General features: G+C 37.8%; 1 long non-coding RNA gene across 2 annotated transcripts in view; it reads right to left on the bottom strand.

The window, feature by feature from the left end:
* Positions 1-53: 53 nt before the first annotated feature.
* LOC112478687 overlaps positions 54-13,789 on the bottom strand; it is an 18,717-nt gene continuing 4,981 nt past the window's right edge. Inside the window, exons 2-3 of one of the 2 annotated variants that reach the window (XR_003045921.1) lie at positions 1,060-1,190; positions 54-73 (exon numbers count right to left, since the gene is read on the bottom strand). This is a non-coding gene — a long non-coding RNA (uncharacterized LOC112478687). The remainder of the gene's footprint in view (positions 74-1,059; positions 1,191-13,789) is intronic. The other variant, XR_003045922.1, reaches the window with a different exon arrangement.

The raw sequence follows: 13,789 nt of genomic DNA, 5'->3' as shown, positions 1-13,789 counted from the left end.
GCCATTTAACCGTTAGGATTATAAACAACCTGTTCTACTTGACAAGAGGCTGAGTCCGTTACAACCACAGGGACTGTAAAAAGCAATTGTCTTACACTAGACATTTTGCAGGTAGAGCTCACATCCTTTGATGAGCCTCTGGTCAAAGATTCTCGTAACGAAACTCTTGGAGACCTGAAGCTGGATAATTTGGACCTTTATTTTACCCTTGGTCGATGGGAGTTAAGAGTTAAGATACAGTGTCTTTCTGTCCCAGTTTCTGGACAAGGCCAAACAGCCCATTTACAAGTGCTCAGAAGACACCCACAGCACTAAGACACCAGATGTGGGCAATGAAAGGAGAGGGTGAATACGTTCCTCAAAACGATATGTCTAAATTCTAACTCCTGGAATCTGTGAATGTGACATTATTTGAAAACAGGAACTTTGAAGATGGAATTAAGTTAAGGATCTTTGGGGATGAGATTATTTTGGGTTTAGGGTGGACCCCAAATCGAATGACTGGTATCCTTAAGAAAGAGGGGACAGGGAGATTTGAAACACATCGGACACAGAGAAGAAAGCAGTGTGAGGCAGATATTGGAGTGCTTGGTGTACAAGAGTCAAAGATGGCTGGCAACCGCCGGTAGCTGGGAGAGAGGCAGAGGACAGATTCTCAGAGTGTCCAGAAGGAACCAATCCTGCCTACACCTCGATTTCAGACGTCTGGCCTACTGAATTGTGAGAGAATAACTTTTTGTTTGAAGCCACCTAGTTTGTGATAATTTGTTAGATAGCCCTAGGAAACTGATGCAGGGAATGAATTCATAGTTTAGTAAAGTGAAAAGTACACGGTCAGGAAAACGACGTGAAGAATTTTTGGGACAAGGGAAGGAGGCTGGGACCACTGGTAGCTCCTACAACCTCGGGTATTTCCCTTAAGCTCCCTCTAGGAGAATATGGGTCCTCCCCCAGAAACCATGTTTCCCGATAGTCTGGAAAACCTGCAGTTATTTTGAGTCCATTGTCCCATTTCTATGAAAGCATTTGCAAATATTTTGCTCACCAGGAAGTCCTAACCTTATGATTTAATCAGCTTGGTTTTGCGATCCTGAAATTTCTGCTTGCAGCAGGTCTGAGCTGAGAAGTCAGTACTTAAGGAGATCAGCCTTCCAGACACCTACCTCTCCCTGGATTCCTGATCATCTCACCTGGAATGAAAAGAAATAACAGCCAGCACTGCGCTTTGATGTTTCGGTGCATTAATTCATTCTGTTCTCTGCCTTAAGTGCTCTCACTCCACCGAGGGAGCCCTGCCTATTCTTCAAGATTTGCCCAAATACCTTTTGCTCTGTGGAAGCCTCCCGGAAACCACAGAATCAATGATGTTTTCTTCTACATCCCCACAGAGCTTGTGCACCTGTTAAACGACTTATAACATTTTATTATAGCTTATTTTTACTGTATCTATGTTACCCAAAACACTCCAGAGGAAGTGTTGTTCATGTCTGAATCATCAGTACTCAGTCTAGAAGCTAACTCAATAAATGCTTTTTATATAAATTAAGGAAAGCACTATCTTAGAAAATCTACCATAACAAAAGTTTCTCAAGAATACACAACTGCTAGTATTTAACTTCATCTATTTTGGATTTCAAGCCATTAAAATTTGGCAAAGAAACAAAGTAACATAAAATTAGTGTGTCCTGTGTGAGCAGAGTTCAGTGCAAAATTACGGTGTTAGATAATTGTTTGCTGCTTTGCATTAGGATCAGAAAACCGCTTTCCTGGAGATGAAAAGGGCAATGTCACCCCTAGGACTGCAAGGTTCTTCAACACATGGGAAGTAGGTTCCTCCTATTTTGATTAGAGCTGAGAAAAGGCTTCCCAGAATTAATCACTGAAGAAGCACACTGAGCCATATTTCCTCCATCTGGTGGTCATTGCAGAAAGCTGAAGTGTTTACAGCAGATGCTATTCAATGTGACGTGATTATTCCATGGTCTATCCAAATGCCTCCTTTTATTATGTTTTGTTTGGAGTTATACCTAGAGTTTTAGGTATCTGAAAAAATTCAGAATGAATCCTCAATTGTAGAAGAAAAAAAGACTCGATAGAAAAGATGAAAATGTCCAAGTGAACACAAGCTAAAGGCAAATATAAGAAGAGAGTTTGGGTAGGTAAGTACGTATGTTCCCATGGGAACATAGAGCTGCTGCCAACAAAAACCATGGGAAAAGCTACAGATTCTTTCTATGATTCAGGCTAAAATTGAATTTGTAAAGGAGTCAAAATACACATGAATCATCTTCTCTTTCATCCATCACGATCATTATTATTTCCAAGTCAAAAGCTGGCCAAGAGTCACAAAGAAAATGAGCCTGTTGTGACAACTAAAGATGTTCGCCCTAAATAATCTCCCCACTAAGAAATCCTAACAGCTTCTAACATCCACCACAGAACATCTAAATTCCTTCACTTATTAAGACCCTCATAATCTGGCACAACAATCTCTATTCCACCTAACCTGTGACCACGTCCTCATTTTGGTCAAGGTGGTCTTCTCACTACCTCCTACCCATTCATGTTCTTCATAATTCCAAAACTTTACTCACACTCTTTGTCTGTCCTCCTGTGCATTTTCTTTCTTCACTATCCATTTAAACTAATTTATTCTTAAAATCCAGTCCCAGGACCAGAATCCTATTACTAGAGCCTGGCTGAGATCTAGTCAAGAGGGACTGACCAATGATAGCTGTAGTGTTGCTGATAAGGCCATTGACAGAATCACAGTGAATACAGAATGAGTGGGAGGGAATAAATACCCTCAGGTCTCTCTCCTCCTATGTTCTGATCTCCTGCTGGTACATCACACTGGACAGAGGGCGACATAGTCAATAGATGTCAGCCTCCCAGGACAAAGAACATAGCACAGAAGAGTGAAAGGATCTGGGGAGAACCAATGAATAACCAGAATAGATGTTTATTAACATTTGCCCCAGTTTCTTCAGGAAAGAAAACATGGCGGGGGCGGGGGGAGCTGCCATGTTTACAAAGATATTGGTTACAGAAAGTGTACAAGGTCTTTCATTTTTAATTGATTAACAAAAAAGATGGAAAATTAGAGAATCTGTGACTTGGACCAGTAGGTATTTTTGCATTGCATATGCTGACCTCAAGGATTTCTCTAAAAGCGTCATGAGAAAAACCCGTGGAACTAGAAGGTTTGTTTACTCAGATAAACCGCAGAATATACTGAATTCAAATTGAACATAAAATTATAATAATGTTCAGTCTTTACCAAGTAACAATTACATTGTTTTATTTTATTTTAAAAAAGTGAAATTAACATTAAATTATCTGGAAGATAATATTTACAGGAAAGTTATGGAACTAAGCCTAGGATTTAAGAAGAAATATTTTACTGGACAGAGAAGGAAAATATATCTTGGTTCCTGAAGACCTCTAGCAACTTGAGGTAGGGAACTCTGACAAAATTGAACTCTGACATTGTTTCAATTTTGTAATACTCCTCTGATTCTTGACCTAGGAAAATATTATGTGGAGCTATTTAACCCATGATATGCCTATAAACCCAATTTACCGGAATATCTTAATTGCTGTTGTGTTAATGTTTTTAGAAGAGAGTGTGCAGGGCAAAGAATGCTGGACTCCTGCGTCCACACATACAAACGTGCCTATATACACACCAGCATTAGCCATTCAACAAAATTACTCTTGCTTTCCACTATTGTTTCCCACAAAGGGCCAAGGTAAACGAGTAAAACCAAAACATCAGTATGTTGAGGATATCTTTTATTATAACCAGAAGCATCTTAATATGCTGGGAAACAATATTATACATTATACCAATTTGCTTTGAAAAATCAAGTAGCTGGCTAACCGTCTGAACTCAAATATGTGAGAAATACTTCCTTGGTTTGGAGATTATTCCTTAAACTAGATCTTCTCTTGAGAAGAATTCTCTAACAATGTTTCAGGGATAATACCAGGTAAACTCAAAGGAAGCAAATTCTAGGTCTTTAAGAATGCTATGTGTGAAGTGAAGCATTTAGAGTATGGGAAGATTTAGTAACAATATATTCATCCTATTTTATTGGCAAGTTTGCTTGACATTAAACTAGCCTAGATTGGGTTTCTCCAGAACAGAGCCCGAGACTAGGATTGAGGCTAGGAATTTATTTGGAATGCGCTATCAGAAAGTATTGCTAGGTGTTAGGGCAGTGGCCCAGGGAAGGGAAAGAAGCCAGCAGAGGATGCAGTCATGAGTATGCTATTGTTGGGGGGAACTGGGGCTCATGTCTACCATGCGACTCTGGGAGATGGTGCGAAGCATACCCAAGAGTTGTCCCACCCAAAGGATGAGAAAGATGGAGAATTTAGTCACTAACTCCCATCTGTCATTAGTTTGAGGGCTGTTCCTAGGGATGGTAACTCCCTGGCACTTCCAGTCTGCCTAGCACCCAGCATCTCCTGTGGTGAAAGGCAAAAGGATGCAGGCATTGGCAACAGAAAGCTGTCCACATGTAGAGGAAAGTTGAGTGCCAAGGGGATGGGAACAGTGCACCAAAAGCAAGGCATAACTGATTATAAACATTCTATTAAAGCGTCCTCTTAAAGGGAGGAAACCAAGAGGCCAGCAAAATATGGAAAAGCATAAACTGCAATCCTTCTGATAGCAGTCCTATTTCTTCCCACACAGGATCCTTGTACGCTTCTTAACCCCCAGACAGTCACCAAAGGACAGGCTCAGGGAGACCTGAGAACAATTTCTCCTTATCTTTTCAGAAGACGTTGGGATGGGTCAGGAGAGGAGTTTACAAAGCACAGCCAGCAAGAGAATGCAATGTGTTTCTAATCAATGGGAACTCAGTGTCTATTTTCTGAGGAAATAATTTCTTTTTCATGCTGTAAATGTTCATCATTTTGTTTCTCTGCAGGCTTGAAAGCCACAGTATCATCCCTTCAAAGGGAAATACTGAAGCCGAGGTGCTTACTGTGCTTGAATAAAACTTCCGCATTTTATGGTATGGCCCTATCTCTGCTTAAGTCCCAGCCTTACAAGCTTTTTGTACATCTTAACATCAAACTGGACGAGTAGCTAAGACCTGAGTTGTTTGTATTTCCTAAGTTGGGAAATGGAGGTGGGTAGGAAAGGAGAGTTTCTCATGCCCTAAGATTCCAGGGTGCTATGAAAAGACGATGGTTGATGTTGATTCTAGAAAACTGGTTCTCATGTAGCTTTTAATTTGATTTCCTTATCCCCTAACTTTACTGAAGGAAGGATTCCTTTCTATAAAGTGAGAAGGACAAGATTAGAAGTAGTTAACTAGGTGAAGGTGGTAGTAAGTGTTCCGGGCAAGGGAACCTCATTCGAAAAAGACATTAGGCCAAAGTAGTAAGTTCAAGAAAACATGCTCAACATCATTAGTCATTAGAGAAATGCAAATTAATACTAAATTAAGATACCACTTTACACCCACTAGAATGGCAACAATTTAAGACTGACAGTACCAAGTATTGATGAGAATGGAGAACAATTAGAACTCATATATAGTGCTGGAGAGGTAAATGATATAATCATTGGCAGAGCTGTAGTTTCTAATAAAGCTAAGCATATACTTTCCTTATGATTCATCAATTGCAATCCTAGGTTATTAGCCAAGATATGAGAAAATATATGTTCACAAAAGGTCTTGTATAAGAATGTTCATAGCGGCTTTATTCATAATAGCCCCAAACTAAAAACGACCCAAATGTCCATCAACAAGAAGATGGGGAAACAAGTTTTGGTTTATTACCACTCAGCAATACAAAGGATGAATTAATGTACTGATACATGCAACAACATGACTGAATATCACAAACATAACGTTGGGAAAAGAAGTAGACATAATAAAAGGGTATATAAAAATCAAATGTTTCCACTTATATGAAGTTCTAGAATAGGCAAAACTAATCTTAAGTGAAAAAAATCAGTGGTTGCTTTTGGGGGGTTGAGGGGTCACCTGGGAAAAGAAGAGAACCCCTTCTCATAAAATGGAAATCTGGTGAGGTGTATCTAGTTGTCAAAATTGTTCAATTATGACTTGTACATTTCAATGTATTTAAATTTTACCTTAAAAACGGTAAAAATAATGATATTCAAATGGAGGGGCTGGGAAGTGGGTGGTATAGTTGAAACAAGAGTTGTAGGATATTAATAGTTGAAGTTGAGTGAAAATTGGGCTTCATTATACTACTGTTTATCTATGTTTGAAATTTTTTACACACACACACACAAAGGTTTTAAAAAAGACAATAAGAAAAAATCTTTAAAAGGCTTTTATGGAACTAAACAAAGTTCAGTATGGCTGGGTGGAGAGTGTCTTTTCTACTCTTTCATTTCATAGGAATCTTCCCAGACAGGAGTAGACTGAAGACAACGAATCTCTTAGTCACACTCTAGAGCATGGTTACAATGACTAGCTAACACAAATGAGTAATTGTGGTGGGAAAACAGATGTGTATATCTCATGTGTAGACATAACTCACCAAATATTGGTCCTTGAGGAACCTAGCAGCAACTGGAACAGAGATTTAAACATGACCATTTAGCTACCACGGACTATGGACGAGTTTACTGGTACAGGCTCAGACCAGAATAATCCCCTTTCTTAACCTGGTAAAGTTCCTGAGGTTTCGGGAATTAAACTACATCACACTCAGTAAATAACTAATTAAAAAAAAAAAACCCTATGTCTTATAAATTAAGAATTATATGTCTGAAAATATAGAAGAAATATGCTCGATAAATCACCTCTATCTTGAAACAGATTAATGCCGATGCTGTGGGTTTCACAGGAGTCTACATTACATTTCCTACATCTTAATACAATGCCATGTGTATGTGTGTGAAATCAGGGGTCTTTGCTGTAGACTTGTTAGAATGAATTACGGATTTCTTTTTTAGGAAAATGTAAAGTTCCCTTTAATTTAACACATGAAGGAATTGAAACCAGAAGCAGTGAAGTCATTTGTCCAAAGAAAAAAGGGATAAGACCAACACGCAGGTCTTCTGATTTCTTCAAATTGGAATAGACTATTCTGCAATGTGCATGGCTATAAAATACTTTCCACTAGCTGCATCCACATTGAATAACTCAAGAGAACTTTATCCTGGAAATTTACAGAACATTATACAAATAGAGTTGTTCAAAAGGTTTCCAGTGCACTAGTAGAAATATTCTTTTGCCCCATGGATTTTACAATCCTGGAACACAGTGACATCTTCAAAAGTGTTTGGAAAATAGATATTACATCTATATATAATGTATATTGATCTATTCTATCTTGAACTCTTATTTCCTCTATCTGTGGACTTATGTTCTTTCATCAGTTTTGGGAAGTTCTAACCCTTTAATTCTTCAAATATTGCCTTTTTGCTATTTTTCTCGAACTCCAATTAGTATGTTATACTTATCATATCCTCCATGTAGCTTAACCTGTTTCATATTTACCACCTTGTCTCTATGTATTAGTTTGAGTATTTCCTTCAGATTTAATTCTCTCTTCATCTGCATATATTCTGCTGATTCATTCATCCACTAAGTTATTCATTTCAATAATTACATTTTATTTATAAATGTTCAAATTGGTTCTTTTTGAAATATGCTTGGTATTTTTTATTAGATTTATTTTCTGATTCTTTTTCAGTTTTTATTCCATCCTTAATTTCTTAAAATGGTTGAACTACAATTATTTTATGTACTCTATCTGAAATTTTTCAATATCTAAATTCTCAAGAATTAAAATGTGATGTTATTATTTCCTCCTGACTTCTATTTGTGGTATTTTTGTTAATTTCTTCTTATATTTGATGGCATTCCTTTGCAAATCAGAAGGCCTCAACTGGGGATTTGTATTTGTTTCTTCATGGATCCGGGGGTCGGGAGGGACTATTGATTTGGGGACCCTGTAGTTCCCTTAAAAGATCCTGGCTTAATGGAAGTCTCACTCTCCATTTTGCAGAAAGCCTAAAGCTTAATCTTCTAATCCCAGTTTGACATTCCCTCCCACCCCTGACCCCGCCAAGGTAATCCTAACCTTTACATTTATTTAAGCAGTTCATTCCAGTTTCAGCTGTCTTCATTTTTCCATTTTTAGGAAATGGGAATAGCCTTTATTTCCTGTATGTCAGCAATATAATGACATTTTATTTAAAATTTATCCAGGTTCTATTCATATTGAAGTGAGAGAGTCATTCTAGGTAGTCCACCATAATCCTAGCAGTGAAAAGCATAAGAAATATTTTAACCTATATCAGCTAAGATTATAACTTTGGAAGAAGAAAGAAGGAAAAAGTAATTAATAAGCTACGTAGATGTGTTGAATAATGGGATTTGGTTTCTTGTACCATGATTGTACCATGCTCCTTTCTCTGAGGGCTAGAAACAGGAATAGCAGAATAGACATGGTGCTAAAATGGCTTCAATCAAGTTCACCTTAAATAGTGAAAAAGAAAAATATTGTCATACCTAACCACTTAAAATAGCTCGTGTTTTCATGAAATGATATGCTACTTGAGAATAGGACTAGATTTCTTCCATATGCTCAGGGTCCCAACATAGAATAAGCACTTATATAATCCCTGAGGTCCAAAACTGGGCATGTAGTGTAATATTTAAAATATAGAGACAAATAACTTGGATTACAGTTTTAAGCAATTTATCCTGAGGTCACACAGCTAGTGTAATAGATTGTGGAAGCAGACCCAAAGTCTCCTGACTCCAGGCCACGCTTGCATATTACCCCACACTACACCACTAAAGTGAGTCGATATGAATTGTTCAAGCACGTGGCAAGGCACTGCATACCAAAAAGGGGGAAAGAATGCTCTCTTTGAACTCATTGTTTTTCTTCTTTCCCTTTTATAGAACTGATGACTTCACACATAACCTTGTTTTCTGAAAGAAGCACATATTTTCTATGAATGAAATCCTCTATTGTGTATTTTTAGAAAATAATTTGCAGTATAAGGACACTTTTTGTTTTTTTTTTTTTTTGGTTTTTTTTTTTTTTTTTTTTGGTAATATTTCAACTCCTCATCTCAGGCTCTAATTAGAGACCAAGAAAAAGCTGATTTGTGTATCAGAATCAAAGTGTCTCCTACATATATAAATAGCAAATGTTATAAAAGAAGTTAAGAGGGAAAGAAAGATATGTGTGAGGTGGGTTAGGCTGGGATTTGAAATTCTAAAAGATAGATCTGCTTAGCTGATGAGGGGGAGGTTTTAAAGGGGTGAAGACTCAGTGTGCTCTGACTTTGTCTACTTTTCCACCTCCCTTCATTTACTGCAACTCTGAGATCTAATAGTCTCATCTGTAAAATGGGGATAGTATGACATATCTCTCAGGACTGCTAGGAGAATTAAAGGAATGAAAATGAAAAAGTTAGCACAGAGCCTGGCACCTTGTAAGGCACAGCAGCCCTTACCTTATAAAATTATGATTATATTTGCTGAAACTGAGGCCCGACTGCCAACCCCTTCACATGTGCTTTCTCCTCTGGCCACCAGAGAGCACAGCAACACTGCCCTTCCCAAGCGAGAACTGCCCTGAGTCCCACAGCCTGAGACCTCAGAAATGCTCTGGTTGAGCCACTCTACTAAGAATTTCATCAGAAGAGCAAACCGACTTCTTGAAAAGCATAAGCAGAATATCTGCTTTCCTCCTTGTATGTTAGTTGAGCAAGAAGTGAGCAGGATGTAAATTAAATAGTCACTGAATGTGAAATTATACACAGATATAGAGATAATACGAGGTTTCTGGCATTAGGAAGTAAGGTAATTTGAGTATTAGCTTTCTTTTTCTTTTATATTTTAGAACACTTTATTATTCTTTTGAAGTACTATTCCATAGATATAAACATTTCGTTTTATTATCACCTTGTCCCTCCCCTCCCCTCCCCTCCCCTAAACCATTGCATCACACAGGCTCCCTTCCCTTCCCTTCCCTTCCCTTTCCTTCCCTCCATCTTCTTCCCTTTTGCCACCTACTACAATGGCTATATAAGTCCTCAGATGGAGGACAAGCTGTGGCTGAACCTCATAGACAAGGAGAAAGCCTCTAGTGAGAGGGAATATTGGAGAAGTGGAGGCTCCCAACATCTGGCAACTCTCCTTAAAGACTCCTGAACCAGATTCAGATGAACACACAGCAGTAGAGAACAAAGAACACACTTCAGTTCCTACTTTCTAAGAGGAAAGAGGAAGAGTAAAAGGAATAAGGAGGAAGAGGAGTGGCAGCAGCAGTAGCCTAAATGTTCAAAAGAAAGGTCCAAGAAAAAGAAGAAATTAACAAAAGAATACAAAAATGACAATGCCTCTTAATTCTGAAATAAATGTTAATGGTGGAGATGCAAAAGAAAGCCAAAGAAAAGGAAAAAAAGGAAGAAATGTGAATTGAAGGAATAAAAGAAAAAAGTCTAAGAAGGGTAGAAAAGACAGTGACGGAGACAGTGACTCAAGCTCTAAAGATTCCCCACAGGTCTCTGGAGGACCCCTGGAAGGGTCAATCAAAGCCTGAAAATCCCTCAGGTTTACCTTAGGACCGTGACCATGTTCTGTTACCTGGTCGAGGCGCAGTTGTGGCTAAATACGTAAATATTGGGAAACTTATCCCACAAAGATACATAAAGAAAATACATCATTTAAATGGTCAGGTTATACAATGAGTTCTGTGGTCCAATGGAGGCCATGTGACTGTGAAAAGAGAACCAGAAACACAGGGTTGAAGCAAAGACAGCCCTGAATCCTTTAAACAAGAATACGGACTAACGAGAAAGTATAAAACTCTGACTACAGAGAAGGATGACAAGGATTTTCTTATTGTTCAGCAGATATTTCACTTTATCAACAACAACAACAACAAAATGGGACACACACACACACACACTCCGAAAAAGCCTTACAGCGCTATCATGATCTTTATTTAATTCTGTCAGTCTTTCCAAAAGAAGTTACTAATTGACATACTGTTAGCAGGCTCCTTGGGTCATTTTAGATGGAATGACCATGATAACTTTCTGTTTCGAATCTGAAATCATGAATGAAAACCTACGGTGTTAGGGGATGTGATACAGGGAAAGTATCAGTAAGATAAGACAGCGCTCTTAGCTCTCCATTTGCCCCCACTTCCACCAGCCAATGAACCTGTGGGAAATTATCACTCCTTTATTGAAGGTGTTATGATTAGAAGCGAAAAAAAAACATACAGGAGATCACTGTTAACAAAAATGAAAATTTTGCTGAACAAAGTAAATCTAGAATTTAAAAATCGATTGACTTATATAATCTAGTATGTAGATCACCCTAGAAATTAATGTATTTTGATTCTAGTCTCTACCCCATCATCTCAAAAAACAAGCAAAAAAGTATACTAACCCAAAGACTTGTCTACATGAAAAATTCTGAATATGGTAGAATGTTAAGATGGGATAAAGCTGAGCGGTGGATGTATATTGTTTATATATCATTCCCTATTCTTCTCTGTATGTTTGAAATAGTATATAATTTTAAAATCCTTAAAAAAAAAATGAAAAAATGATTAAGTGAAGAAGGATAAGAAACGCAATGTGGCAGAAAGAACAGCACGTGCAAAAGCACAGAGAAATACCACTGGAAAGATAGGTAAGAGGAAGGTGCTTAGCCAGGAAGGGAAGAAGAGAAATGGGAGAGCAATCAGTCAAGTTCTAGTGAAAAAGTTAGAAGACATAGCAAACAGAGGTGTCCAGTGGACAGCAGGGGCAATTAAACACTCATTAAACATCCTAGGGAAAGGGAGGAAACTATTACTTGCTGAACATGATAACAGAGCAGGCATTTTACATACACTGTCTCATTTAATCCTCCCTTACAATCCTGAGCTATATATCATTATGCCTGTTTTACATATGAGGACCCTGAAGGTCAGAGAGGTTAACTAACTTGACCAAGACCACACAACTAGTAAATTGCAGAGCCAGGAATCTGTCCATATGTGTCTGTTTCTAAAGCCGGTGTTCTCTTTTTAAAAAATCATTTTTTTAAGTATAATTTACATACCATAAATTTTACCCATTTTTAGCATACAATTTAATAGTGGTAGTGAGTTTCATACAATTGTTCAACTATCACCACAATCCAATGTTGGATTCTTATTGGAATTCTACTCATTTTTTTCTACCATCGCTCAGACTTCACTTCTTCCATTATGTATCTAAACTTCTCACATCCCTTCCAACTTCTTCTCACCCCCAGGCCCTGCCCCACACACTTAAGCACCCCTCTTCCACCAAAACAGCCCGTGAGTCCTCGATAATGTCACTTACACTTATATTTGTTGAACTGTTATTAATAGTTCACAAGTTGGTCTCTCTCCTACTGGGCCATGTTCCTTGAGGTCAAGGGCGATGTCATTTATCTATATCTCTTGCTCCTGGCACAGTTTATGGTAGTCACTAAAAGTATTGTTAATTTACTTCCTAACACAAGTTCTTAAATATTAGGAGATGTTCAATGAATAATTGGTTACGTTTTGGTTTGATTTGCTGGTTGAGATCAGAATCTGTACATTTCTGAAGGTTTTACTTGTTTTCTCATTTTTTCTTTTCCTTTTTTTGCTCTTATTCTTCCCCCATTTTTTTGAAAAGGTAGAGATGCAACAAAGCATAAGGAAATATATGAGTCTAGACTGAGAAGACTATAAATATATATATATATATATTTGCTAAGTTTACCTTTTTGGGAGATATATTTTCACAATATTTGCTAAATGTTGGTCTGTTATTAACATTTTGCCTAATATAGTTGGGTGTGGAGCTGAGAAAACAGGTTCTTTCTTCTTGGTCTTAAAAATAATTTTCAACAGAAGAAAAGTTTTGGCAAGATATAAATGCCTGGCCTTTTCATACTTGCTTAAAGTTTCAAAGGTGAAGAAATGCAAGTCATTTGGCACTGCAGTTCTCTGCTTCAGCTGTCAGTAAGAGAGCACGGGTCACAGCAACCTGAGTTTCAGGACGTCTCTCACCAAGAATCACCAAGCATCTACTTTGCCATTACTCACCTTATAAACCGTACTGGTCTACAGACCACCACATAAGCAAGTAACCTTTCTTGCTAATTTTTACATCCTGTCGTCCCTATTTTTCTTATCTGACACTCCACAGAGAGATGATGTCAGAGACTAGTTAGGATACTCAACTGGCACAAAAAGACCAACATTCAGTTGCTGGTACCACCTGATGGTTACAAGGCTGGTGACAAAGTACTTAATGTCATTGATTATTCTTTAATTGAAAACTCACTAATAAATGAAGCCAGTGTAGCTATTTTCTAAATTTATTTAATAACGATTCTGGGAGAATTCAAGAGGGAAACAAAGAGCTTTGTCTCGCTCATGTTGGAGTCACAAATCTATAGGTAAAGCAGCATCTCTCTGGACCTAACATAGCACTTAGAAGTAGCTATAACACAACAGCTTCCAAAGCCACCGAAGAGCATTCTGTTAAAAAATTCTGAAATATCAGGTAGCCTAGAAAATACTTATGGCACAAGGAAAAGATGTTTTACATAACGGCTTAGTTTAGATGCTTAAGATGATTTTATTTGTAAATAGATTGCCTTTTGTCTGCTGTTGTGATTTTTTTTATACTACTTTAGATTTAAATTTTTCCCCTCTGTGTATTTTTTAAAGCCTTTAGGCTTCATGTTATCTCAACTCGCTAGCATCTGTGGCCTGGCACTTGTTTTGACTAAGCAATCACATGTCT

This window comes from Pteropus alecto, unplaced genomic scaffold (assembly GCF_000325575.1).
Source record: "Pteropus alecto unplaced genomic scaffold, ASM32557v1 scaffold22, whole genome shotgun sequence".
NCBI lineage: Eukaryota > Metazoa > Chordata > Mammalia > Chiroptera > Pteropodidae > Pteropus > Pteropus alecto.
This window is presented reverse-complemented; position numbering and strand designations above follow the sequence as displayed.